This window comes from Malus sylvestris, chromosome 7 (genome assembly GCF_916048215.2).
Source record: "Malus sylvestris chromosome 7, drMalSylv7.2, whole genome shotgun sequence".
In the NCBI taxonomy this organism is placed as follows: Eukaryota; Viridiplantae; Streptophyta; class Magnoliopsida; order Rosales; family Rosaceae; genus Malus; species Malus sylvestris.
The window spans coordinates 13814039-13827075 of NC_062266.1; positions in this window are offsets into that span (position 1 = coordinate 13814039).

Sequence of the window (13037 nt, forward strand, 5' to 3'; positions counted from 1 at the left end):
CTCTCTCTCTCTCTCTCTGAGTCATCACTGTGCTAAGTGCTAAATGACAAGAAAAGAAACAGTGGCCTTTCTCAGTTCTCGGTGAAAAAGGGTAAAAAAAATTATTTACAGAGAGAACAGGTTCATCTTCTTAAAGAAATGTATCCTTTTACTGTGTCTTGATCTAATAATACATGAGTAATGTTATTCATTTTATGTTTTTGTATTATATTTTTATGTCACTTTATATAGCATTTGATGTAAATAGTCACATCATTTGAATTAATCCGATTTTTAAATTTAGTTCATTATTTAATAAACTAATAATTAAAAAAACTCGTTAATTAAATAATGATTGTGGTATACGAGGAGTCTTTCTTCCTCTTTTCCTTGGGTTTTGCAAATTTTTTAAATAATATGACTATCCACATCAAATGTCACCTAAGATAGTATAGAAATGTGATATAAAAACATAATATAAATAACATTACTCATAATAAATTGCATTGTCTATTTACTTTTTTTGTGTGTAATAACAATGCATTATTGGAACGTCATGTGAGAAATTTTATAACAATAGAGTCATAATTTGGTTCAAAAAACCCTTCATTTGATAATTTCGTTTGGTTACACTCGTTTTGTCAATTTCTGTCAAAGTTTGACATTTTATTACACACAAAAGTGTCGCACACAAGATATAAGAGAAGGATGACAAATGAAAGAAAGAAGAAAAACTACGAATAGTTGTTATACGATGTACATGGGGTCAAACAAAAGAAGCACAGATTGTAAGTCAGTGTTTTTAATCCTTTCAATGACGGCAGCAGCGTCTAAAATTAAATATACATTGGAGTTATGAAATTACAGGGGTCATGTAGCCAATAACCACAAGTTAGCTCACATAAAAATTCTTAATTTCAGTATGACATTTTTACCCACCTTTTCTTCATTCGATATTTTTAAGTAACTATTTTTGTGTGATTTGTGGAGAAAAACTGAGTCTTTGACGTTCGGTTTGCACGAGGAATGCAAAAACATTTTCATGTTAAGGCAGTAGCCCATATTTTTACCATTTTGTTGGCGGCAGAAGCTTGAACATTATTTTTTACTAAATAATAGATTTATTAGATTAAAAAGATAATATGATTCGAACCCACGTAAAATACAAGAGTAACACTTATCTTCATTACTGTAATGGATGACCACTTGCATATTGCTTTGTTAGAAACGGAAAATGCCAGTGTAAAAGCATGCCGGTCTGCTAGTTAAATTTGTCCAAATTTTGGTCAAAGCTACTTAGTAATTGTTTTTTTTATGAGGAGAGAGGCAATATAAATGAAGATTAATGTTTCGTGGACAATTTGTCTGCACAAAAAGGTGTGTAGAATCAATCTATACCATTGATTCTGCATTAACAAACATTAATATGTGGTTTTGTTGACCACTGTCGGAAAGAGTTGGAATAACATGTAACATAATTTCATAATTAAGATGTTAGTAGAAAATTTTCAAAATGACTGTCTGATTATGAAAGCTTTCACATCGAATAGAATCACAATCGTATTTGTAATCAGAAGATTAAAACCGATTCTTTGTTACTTTGTCGAGGGTAAACTCGAATATAGTGGCATCAAGGGAAGCCATAACTCGTATGTCATAAGCGATTTCTTCGCTAACATGTATACAACATGCCCACGAACGCATTTGCATCTGTATTCACCTTGTGCTGGTTGAGTTTACAGTTAGGAAGCATAGCATTATCCTTTTGCTGTTTTGGAAAATATTAAAAATAAACTAAATTGTTGTTAACACTCTAAAATAATGGTCATGATCATAAACCGTTTCATTCTTTCTTTCTTTTTTCTTAATACAAATGAGTGCATGATAACTATTTGAAAACTCCCAAAAAGGTAAAGAATAAATTTCTATAGCTTTTTAGAGATTGTTAATCAGATGTGAGTTCGGAAAACCGAACCAATCACCGAGTCGAAACAAAAAAAAGTTCATACATCATGTAATAAGTAGCTTATACTATTGTTAATCTCTCTTGTTTGTGATTTTGGGTTTTGTATCCTGACGTTAGGTGAAGTCAAAGGCTTCAAGTTCAAGCTCAAGCTTAACGATACAAATTAGCTCTCCTACTCTCTATTTTTTATCGAAATAAAACTTCATTAAACATAAAACCCTACACAAACAAAGTAATATAGAAAATAGAAGACATGTCCAAAAATGAGAGTTGTACCCAAGACAAAACAAATGGTCCGCACAAATTTAGTTATGTAGGAATTAAAAGAAAAAACAACAGTAAAACCCTAACCTCCAACAGCAAATCACCAGTCACCACACCGCTACCTCCGCAAAGGAGGACACCGCCCCAAACCTAAGGAAAAAAAACCTCGAACCAAAAGCTAAATCTTAAAGTATTGCACATAATCAATCCACTAAGAACTATAGCCTTCACAGCCACACCTGGAAAAGGTGTCACAAAATGTAATAGGAGGAGGGGGATTAGCTCTCCTACTCAAAGGAAGTGATTTTTCCAAAGAACCAATTTTTAGGTTTGATAGATGGGTTTAAATTTTACAATATGTGTAGAAAATAAATCGAAACTAAATTAAGAGGAAATCATTTTGGTTTTAATTTTTATGATACAGAATTACAGACAAAGGAAATAAGCATAGGTACACATATGCTGGGCCGGGGCGCAGCTGCCTGTGAGAATCTGAGTTGCAGACAAAGAGGGTGGCAATGCCACCTTAACCGTGACGCATTGTCATCAGCAGCTTTATTAGCCTTTAGGCCACTGCTACTGCCGTTGCCAAAACACAGCAGCCCAACTTTTGGTCAGTCAGCGTCTTGAGATGCATATAGCTTAAATAGCAACGGCATTGCAGCATTTAATACCACAGCATATCATATCCCATAAAACCGGCACCCCAAGATCTCCTCCTTTATTACTGAATTGACTAAAGTTAATGGGTTTCATCAAATCACATGAGACTAATTGTACATGAATTTGTACTCCTGACCAAAAAAAAAAAAATTATATATATATGTAAGTTTTTGTATTCGAGTTGTTGTTTTTGCAGTTATGATAACAAGACTCTTATTTTGTAGACATGTTTCTTGCATTTATAAATTGTGAAGTATTATGTCCAAAGCTCAAAAATGTTGAATTTGTAACTAGTTTATTTTCTTATCCCTTAGCGTAAAATATCGTCATCTTAAAAAAAATTTAAGTCAGGATAAGTACCCTAACCTTTTAGAACATTTCAAATAACTACGTAATGTTTTAAAAATTAAACTTTTGTTAGGTTCACAAACGTAAGTTGTGACATGGACAAATGTTAAAGTAGGTTTTAATTCTCAAGTCATCTGTAGAGTTTTGAATCTCCAAATCTGCGGAGTTTAGGTAAGCAAGTTTACAATTTAGCTTGGATAAAGGGGTTGATTTAGAGAATTAGACTCCAAAGACAACTATTAGTGCAAACCAACTTTTGTATTTGTCCACATTATCATTTAATGTTAGTAACGTAATCACTTAACATTGGTTGTGACCAATTTAAAATTAACACAAAAGATTAGGTAGTTATCTGTACTTAATCTTAAAAAAAAATTGCAAAATCACTACTTTGTTTTGGTCAACAAATTTGTATGAGTACAAATTATGGGATTCTATATAAAAAAAAATGAACTTTAACGAAAAACTCCCGGTACTGTTCACTTTAACGAAAAATCATATTTTTACACTAAAAAGTCAATCCTAATACTATTCACTTTACCCTTTATTTTATTCTTATCATTAAAACTCAAATCATTTTTATTAGTTTTCCTAAAAAAAAATGCATAAACTTACCCTATTTGATTATACACAAACAAATTACTACTCGTATAAATGGAAAAGTTTGCAACATGCTTTATTACTTTTCGTTTGAAATTAAAGCCTCACGAGTACCCAAACTGTGGATTTGGATCCCATCAAGATCTAAATTGTGGAATTCTAGAAATCCTCACATCTTAGTAATTCATCTTACATTATGCAGTCATAAATTATTTGATTTTTTTTATTTAAAATTAATCACAAATAGTACATGACGAAAACTGACTGCATGATATATATAAACGGTTAAGATATGAAGATCTTTAGGATCCCTACAAAATGAATCCGGAGAAAATCCTCTTTCTCGAAACTGCTGCTATGAGAGTGAATGAAGAAAGATATATATTTTCAGGACAAAATAAAAAGGCCCAAAAGGGTAAGGCAGGGTTACTCGGTGGTTTGAATTTAAGGGCGTCTTGTTTGTTTGAAAATAAATAAATAAATGGACAGTATTTCTGAGTAAAGGGTCACAGATTCAAGAAATGATGATCATGAACTTTGGATGCATGAGCTGGCTAAACTTGTTTAATTGGGTGAGTTTGTTGTCTAATAGAACTATTATATTTTTTATTTTATAGAAGCGATATTGGCGTTAGAGTAATGCTCTTAAACTGAATTACAAGTTTTTTTATATCATTTTCTTGGATTAATTTTCACAAAGGGTAAATGGGAAAATATAAACTTAATGTTTTAGTACACATGTTAAAATTTGAATAAAAATGGTACGTAGGAGAAGACAACTAAGTAGGATACATGAATTTAATGACTCTAATTAGGATACTTACCATGATTTTTTATTTTATTTTATAACTTTTAGAATAGTAGTATTCTTATAGCAATTGTGGATCATGAATCATGATAGCTTTCGGAAGTCCTACGCTATTTTTTATTTTTATTTTTGTTGTTGTTGGTTCATGTACAACTTTAATGAGTCTAAATATAGCTATCATGTTAACTAACTATCTATTCATCTAGTAATATTTCTTTTTTCAATATTTTAAATGATGACTTTTAGAATTTCTATGCTAATGTTTATTATGGCTTATCCATGTATAACTTTATTGACTCCAAATCTATGTCAGTATAGTTATCATGCCAACTAATTGTTGTTCAAATAATATTTATCTTCTCAATGTTAAATTATGCTACAAAGTTCAAAAGGTAAAGAAGTATTACCTTCATGTATCGGGGTTCAAAGAATTATTATGGAGGTTGTATCCTACTAGTATTTTCTTTCACAAAATTTTTGTTCTCTCCTAATGAAGTTTGCGTACAATGTGAATTTAAGCAATCTCTCGTCCTAAGCACATTACTGTATATGTATGACCTTTTTGTTATGAGTTTTCTAATTTGATCAACTTGAATACTTTTCAAGCGATAATCGACACTAATTTAATTTAAATTACATAAAGAGATTTAAATTCAAGTGCGAAGAGAAGTACACAGTTCCAACCATGACTAAGCTCAAGTCTAGAAGAAAGAAATTAGTCACAAAAAGTTTATCTCCTCCACAACATCAGTAGCGTGTGGTGGTTTTGGAAATGATCATAAGTCTCCGCTACAAACATAGTTAACTGAGATGTTCTGTTGGGTTTCTTATAATATGGGGTCATTTGGCAACAATTTTTTAACATGGGAAAATATTTTATGTTCATGAGAAGACATTTTATGTAGAATTATCATAGAAAGAGGCCATAAGTTCACTCCCAATAATACTGATATTGTCCCTAATTTCGTAATTACCATCTACATAATCCGTTAAGTGTTGGGTTTTATCACAAAAAACTTCGGTATATTAGTTGGAGTGAGGTTATGATATTTAAACTTTTCTTTCTTCCTTTCTCTAGGAGATGTGGGATTTTAACACGCTCCTTCACATGGGACCCAATTAATGGGTCACACATGAGAGATCCACACATCGGCGACCACGTGGAGCCAATGGGACTCACTCTACACGTGGGGCCAAGGGGACCCACCGATCATGTGGAAGTACGTACAGGCTCGCTTCCTAATTATGATAGCACCCGAACAATCTGTCAGGTGTGAGATTTTATCACAAAAATCTTAGTATTAATTTAGGTAGGTTTAAGATATTTAAACTCTTCTTTCTTCCTTTCTCTAGCCGATGTGGGATTTCAACATTTCATTGTAACCAAAGGTAGACATTTCACTATTAATTCGTTCGACTACAACTCTAAGATTAAATATATGTTCTTGCGACAAACATGATGATGATGTATGTAACTAATTTGTGACAAAAATCCTATTGAAAATGATGATAAATTCAACGGCACTGATCAATTTGAAACGTGATGGACGAATCTGATGAACATAAACATGAAGAACCGTTTGTAATAAAAATATTTTGTAATATGACATTCAGTACTACAGTCTGGTGATATTTTTCTTCACTTGGAAGTGAGATGTCAGAGTTCGAATTTTGTGGATGGCAAATTCGATAACAGATTAGGCTGCACGTAGTGTGGCTTTACCGAACTTTCCTTCTCTTAGTGTAAAAATATCGATGTACTAAAAAAAAAACTTTTGTAATACAACGTATATGTGCACAATTGAACGTACTTCATTATGTCTGTTTCAAATTCAATTTGTGAGTCATTCGTACAAGCTCCACCCAAGGAAGTAAAAGAAAAATCTTTGTAAACCCCAAATGAGAACCAATTAACATTCACCCAAAAAAATTGTAATGGACTCAAAATTAAATGATGGTTTAGAGTGTTTATTCTTGCATCTAATGTTCTATGCGTCTCTGTCATCCAATATCGCTTTCATCGAAAAGAAAAAATAACCAAAAGAATTAGGCCAATCATAGTAATTTTTTCCCCAATTTAATATATTGCAAAGCCCTCACTTAGTACTACGGTCTAGTGATATTCATCTTCAAAACAAAACAAAAAAAATCATTGCAAAGCCACCAAAAACAAAGAGCTCAAAACTAAGTTCATCGTAAGATTTTAACCATAGCTAATTTTAACCAAAGGTGAATTTTATGCACATCCTAAGACCAGCTAAGACCGGTCAAGCAAGAGAGGAGAAATACAAAAAAACCACTGCATAATTGCATTTGTAAGATTTAGAGGGGCCTACAGATGTGAAGCAAAACAAATAGAAGGACAATATAGGACATCGAAATAGAAATATACATTCATGCATGCATAATAACCAAAACAACAGACAATACAAAAGTTGCAAGTTGTAGCAAAACCAAAACTCGAAACATATAAATTGCTTACAACAGGTGCCCAGCAGGATATCTGTTTCTGAAATGTCATCACGGACACAGATAGAGACAAAATGTTTGCTCAGGGAAGATATACAGATGTTGTTATCCCATGCAAAAGTAAACATCAACCTGAAAGCTAGGGTTTAGGTTCATAAATGTTTTGACATACCAGACAAATTCAAACCCCCCAATCTCCGGCAGTCCACAAGATCCGAAACCAATTTCTAGCTGGTTTATCGTTCTCAAAGCAAGTGCCACATGCATACTCGTATACCAACCATTAACCTTATGTTTTCCCATCGAATTTTTTTATTTGGACAAACGATAAAGGATGGTGGATTTAGCCTCACAATAGGCTAGTAATACCGTGGTTCAAATTCGTTTTTAACGAGAATTGAACCTAAGACCTCTCATTTACAAGTGAAGATGAATACTATTAGATCGTAGTACTAACTGACTATCCCATCGAAAATTAGAACTATAATCCGATAGGATTGTGACTCACAATCCTTGTGACAAATAATTGGCGTAGAATTATATTCATTATGCAATTATCCGACTGTCAATCTAAGTATGGAATATAATGTTATCAGATTGGCATTATGATAAAAAAATAAAGTGTCTTGCATGTCAAAGTGTTCAGTAAAAGAACAATAGAGTAAAAGGGATTTAGATAGTTTGAAAACGTAAGGTTACCATAATATGAGTAATGAACGTCATATTATCAGACTGCCAATCTTGTCAAAAGTCAATGAGAAATTGACATGTCAGACTATATACCAAGAGGAACGATAATAGAGCACCTTCAATTGTAGGATAAAATCCACAAATAACTAAATATATTAGCTTCACTTTCTCAGTGATCTCGAAGTTAAGTTGTACATAGTTGTCTTCATCACATTGACAAGCTTTACTTTCCTAACCTTGAGAGGCTCTGATCTGATCATATTTTCCCTAGTCCTTAAGAAAGATAGCCTTCCAAGCATTATGATGAGCGCCTGATGGAATGCAAGAGAGTTTCTGTCATTGTCTTCGCAAGACAGCGCCTCGGACATCTCTCTAAAGTCGTAAGCACGCGGTGCACTCTCGTCCTTCATAACAATGGAGTTGCTGCAATGATCAACAACATCATTGTTGAGGGAGTTGTGTGCTAAACGTAGGGCCTTTGATACCTTGGTGAAGTCGTAGCAGGAACCAACCTCATGCTGCCTAATGGATTGATCAGTACTATAAGAAGATCGTCCCTTAGGTTGTGGCTTCATAGGTTGGGCCTTCGTATATAGGACTTGGATTGTCTGCCCCTCCCATTTCGGTGCTCTCCTCGTGCCCTTCTGTTTGTGTGACCACGGTTAAGCCACGTCAACATTTTATATTACTATTTCTTTTTGTTTTATTATTTTTATAAAAAAATAATATAAAATGTTGACGTGGTTTAACCGTGACCACACAAAACAGGAGGGCACGGAGAGGGCACCGAAATGGGAGGGCACCGAAATGGGAGGGCAGACAATCCAAGTCCTCGTATATATAGTAACACTCAATCGACTTCACAAGTGAAGTGTCTAAGGTTCTAAAAGACGTTAAACGCTAGTTGGGCAGGGTGAAGCCTAGAGCCTAGGCGGCTAGGCGGGGGCTTAGGCTGACTAGACGGATTTAAGTAAATTTATTATATATTGTATAAATAAGTGCATATTTATACTTAAGAAAACACATAATTGTACTGGGATACATAAATTACGAAATAAAACGATATATAGATTATAAGGTATTAGAATATATTGAAAATATGGGGAACAATCATATAATGAGTCTTCATCCAAGCATTAAACAAGTCTCTTATATTTTATTGACAAAATAAAATGCAACTGAAAGTTATGAATTTTCTGTCTAAATGAGAGTCACAACCTAGGCGGGTGCCTGGACAAGTTTAGGTGGATCTAGGCATATTTTCTTAAGTGGATCTAGGCATATTTTCTTAAATTTCAAACGCTCAAAGACTAATCAGAACGATGATCATCCGCCTAGCACCTAGTCAGAGATTTTTAGAACAATGCAAGTGCCAACCCTACTAAAAGTTATAAAAAAAAAATGAAAATACTAAATTAGATTGACAAAAATTGAAAAATCCAGTATCCATGATCACAAAATTTAGCGTAACTAGCTAGATGCAAAAGAAGGAAATAGGAGTGGAGGAATCACTTCTCTATATATGCTCCAATATAATAGGTGTACAATTAAAGCGTAAAATACCAAAATACCCTAGTGTGTGTCACGCGCCGGGCCTGAAGTTGTTAGTGAATCTCGAGTTCGAAGCGCGAGGTAAAAATTAAATTAAAAGAAAGAAAAAAAAAATAAGGGTGAATATAATTCGTCTAAACATAAATCTTTTACAAGGCTACGAGAAATAATAAAAATTCAAGCCTCCTATTTAATTCGAAATCATCCCACCTTCCCCTCTTGGATAGCCTAGTTTGTAAACTTGCAAGATTTAGTTAACGTGAGCTTAAAAAGCTAGGATATTATACCTTCATAAATACAATTTACAAAAGTATATTATCAATATACAATCAAAACAGATATATAAATATACGTATGAATGCACAATAACCATTCTTTCACTCATTATCCCAAACCCAAAATACCATTTCCTTTTTGCTAGTACCTTGCCTAACTCCCTTTCTCCAATCTCGAATTATCCTGATTTAATGTGCACTTTGCGGCTGACCTTAAACCTAGTACCTACTAAGAGCTAGACTTAGACTATCTCCAACGGATATGTCAAATTTTGAACATAAAATTTAAATTTTGACAGCTTATGTGGCACTTTGACATCTTTTAAAGTTTTGTTCTCCAACCGATATGTCAAACTAAATTATTATTTTATTATTTTATAAAATAAATTATTAAATAAATTAAAATTTAATAAAGGACATTTAAAGTTTAATCAGTAATCTGTTCACCTTCTTTAATTGAAAAAAAAAAGAAAAAAGTAGGATAATTGCATCAGTCAACTCAACATTAATTATAACAAATGATTAAACTAATTAAAAATTAATAAAATACATTTAATAATTAATAAAAAAAAACATTTGAAGCTGCTGTTAAATTTGACAACAACCTCTTTAGCTACCAATCCATGTCATCGCCACATAAGATTTGGCACTTCAGTTGGAGAATATTAGTGTGGTCTTTTTTTACTGTTATAACTGATATGTATATTTTGGCATCTCATTTGGAGATGCTCTAAACTACACAAAAGTCTTCCTTATGTATTACCATTTCCCTTTTCTTCTTCACAAGATTCTCAATTCGAGGTAATCATTTGAATGTTTAACAAATGAATGAAAGACATACATTTATCAATCCATCCAAGTAGTCGCATAAGCAATGAGTTTGATTATGAATCCAACCAAAATAATATGTATAATCAGATAAGAAAAGAAAAACAAATTATAAGGTTTTCCAAGCACTCCCTACCTTGTTTTAAAATCTACAATGTAACTCTTCATCTCTGCCACTCTAATCAAGCTTCAGCTCGTAACCAGATGACTAGCAGGAACGACTAGTCATCCAATATAAAAGTTATAATTACTGCTTCAGTTGCCTAGTACAAACGACTAGTCATCCAGTTTATAAATTCCAGACTTCTAGTATAAATATTTTTATTACATTTAGTAGTAGACAAACAGTTTGGAACACCAACTCAAAAATCTTTTCTTTCAAATTGTCTTAACAGAGACCTCCCTCATATATCAAAGGGAACAAGTTTAGCTCCCTATTTATAATAGCAACTACTAGACTTAGGAACCAAGTAACTTTATAATAAAATACAATCATTTTTAACTTATTGGATGAGGATGACGACTAACTCAAGATAAACATCTATTCAAGTTGATCGGAGCAATTGCTTCTTGAAAGTCAGAAATCTGTCCTTCCATTGTAGCAAATGCCTCCTGAAAGTCAGGAACCTCCATCTTCATATCTTCCAGTTCATCCACTTGAGCAAAGTTTGATTCAAACTTCTTACGATGAGAATGATAGTCAGCTACGATCTTGGTGGGGAGCTCACCAAACACGGAAACAGTGGTCCTTTGCACCACATTGGTAGCACATGTTTGCATCCATGGTGTTGGGTGCTTTGCTATTATTCTTGAAGTTCTAGGCCTTGGGAGCGATGTTAGAACATTTCAGGGCTCGATTTCCTCTGTTGGATGGGCCTTGATTCTATAGACCTTGGTGGGACAACTTCTGGTTGCTCCTACCATGCTTAGAATAGTGGTTCAGGCATTGATTCTTGCTAGTGTGTGCTTCAGGCACAACGGTTGAGCCAGTAGATTGAGCTTGATAATTCTTCATCAACATCTGATTCTGTAAAACAAACATCAAATCCAAAAACTTAGTGAACTTCTGCACCCTATATTGTTGTTGCAGGACAATATTGGTCGCAAAGAAGGTCAAATAGATCTTCTCCAGGAGATCATCTTCAGTTAAGTCCTCGTTACAAAACTTGAGAAGTGATCGGATTCGACAAATTAAACTTCAATTATAGTATTCATTCATGGACTTAAAGTTCTGGAAGCCCAAATGTTGCCAATTGGGTCTTGCTTTAGGCAAGAAGATGTCTTTTTGGTGATGAAAACGATATGCCAAAATGACTGATAAAGATCATGGATCTTCCTTAGTGAGGTACTTGGTTTGCAGTACGTCGTGCATATGTCTTCGAATGAAGATCATGGTGGTAGCTTTTTCAGCTTCGCAAACCGGGTTGTCCATCTTAGCTTCAATGGTTGCTCTAAGGCTCTTAGCGGTGAGGTGGAGTTTCACATGTTGAACTTACTTGAGGTATTTTTTTCTAGAGACCTCTAAAGCGGCAAAGTCAAGTTTTGTTCAAATTTGACATATCCTTATCACAAAATAAATGGACAAGATTGTGGGTAGTGCAATGAAGACAAAATTTATCAATCCATTCACATAAGAGTAGGACATTCGGGTTCTATTAGACATGTATTGGTATAAATTAATGTGAAAAATTTTGGGTTTTCATGGGTGTAATATTTTAAGAAAACTTCGGGTTTTCAAGCTTCTTATTCGAAAAGTTTAGGTTCGAAAAGTTTATGAACTTAAAGTTCATAGGTTCCAGCAAAGCTAACATAATGTAAATAATGTAAATAGAAAAATATGCAACAAATAAATGCATATAAGTCTTCAGGGCCTGCAATAGTAATTTAATTACTTATTGGACTCCGGGCCAATTTTTGAAACTGGCAAAAATAATAACCCAATATTGCCTAAAAAAACCAGCAGTGAAAATTGGTGGTCCATAGTTGAACCAAAGTCCACATAGGGCTGTAAAAACAAAAATAGAAGCACAAAGGCCCAAGCTCAAATCTAGGCTAGGTTGGTGCATAGGCCGAGCAAAAGCAGAAGGCTACAGGCCTTCTGGGCTTTGCTGGAACCAGGTCTACACGAGATAGATGGCAGGAGGCCCACAAGGGGCTGGTTTGAGCAAAAGGCATTTGGGCCTCTGCAGGGGAGGCAGAAGCAATTTTTTTTTGCGGGTCGAGGGTAACCAAAGCCCAAAGTGGGCTCGGGCTGGAATCCAAAACACCCCAGCAGTTGTTGAATGTATTCGCTTGAGAAAAAGATCAGCGTGGCCGCTGCAGACATTTGTGTTATGGGTCAGGAAGCCTCGGGCTGAGTTCGTGAGGTGTTGGTTCGTTGAACAACCAACAGTGCGTGACGGAGGAGTGACCTAAATGTTGGAGAAGGAGAAATCCATGGGATTCAATCTTGAATTCCACACAAATTTGATGAAATTCTTCTAAAATTTCAATGAATTCAACCCGAAAATCACGACAGCAGGTCGTGGATTTCAAGAAAAAGCACAGCAAAGCCGTGGTCTCGGCTTCAAGCAAGGCTAGGGTTTCAGGGGTTTGG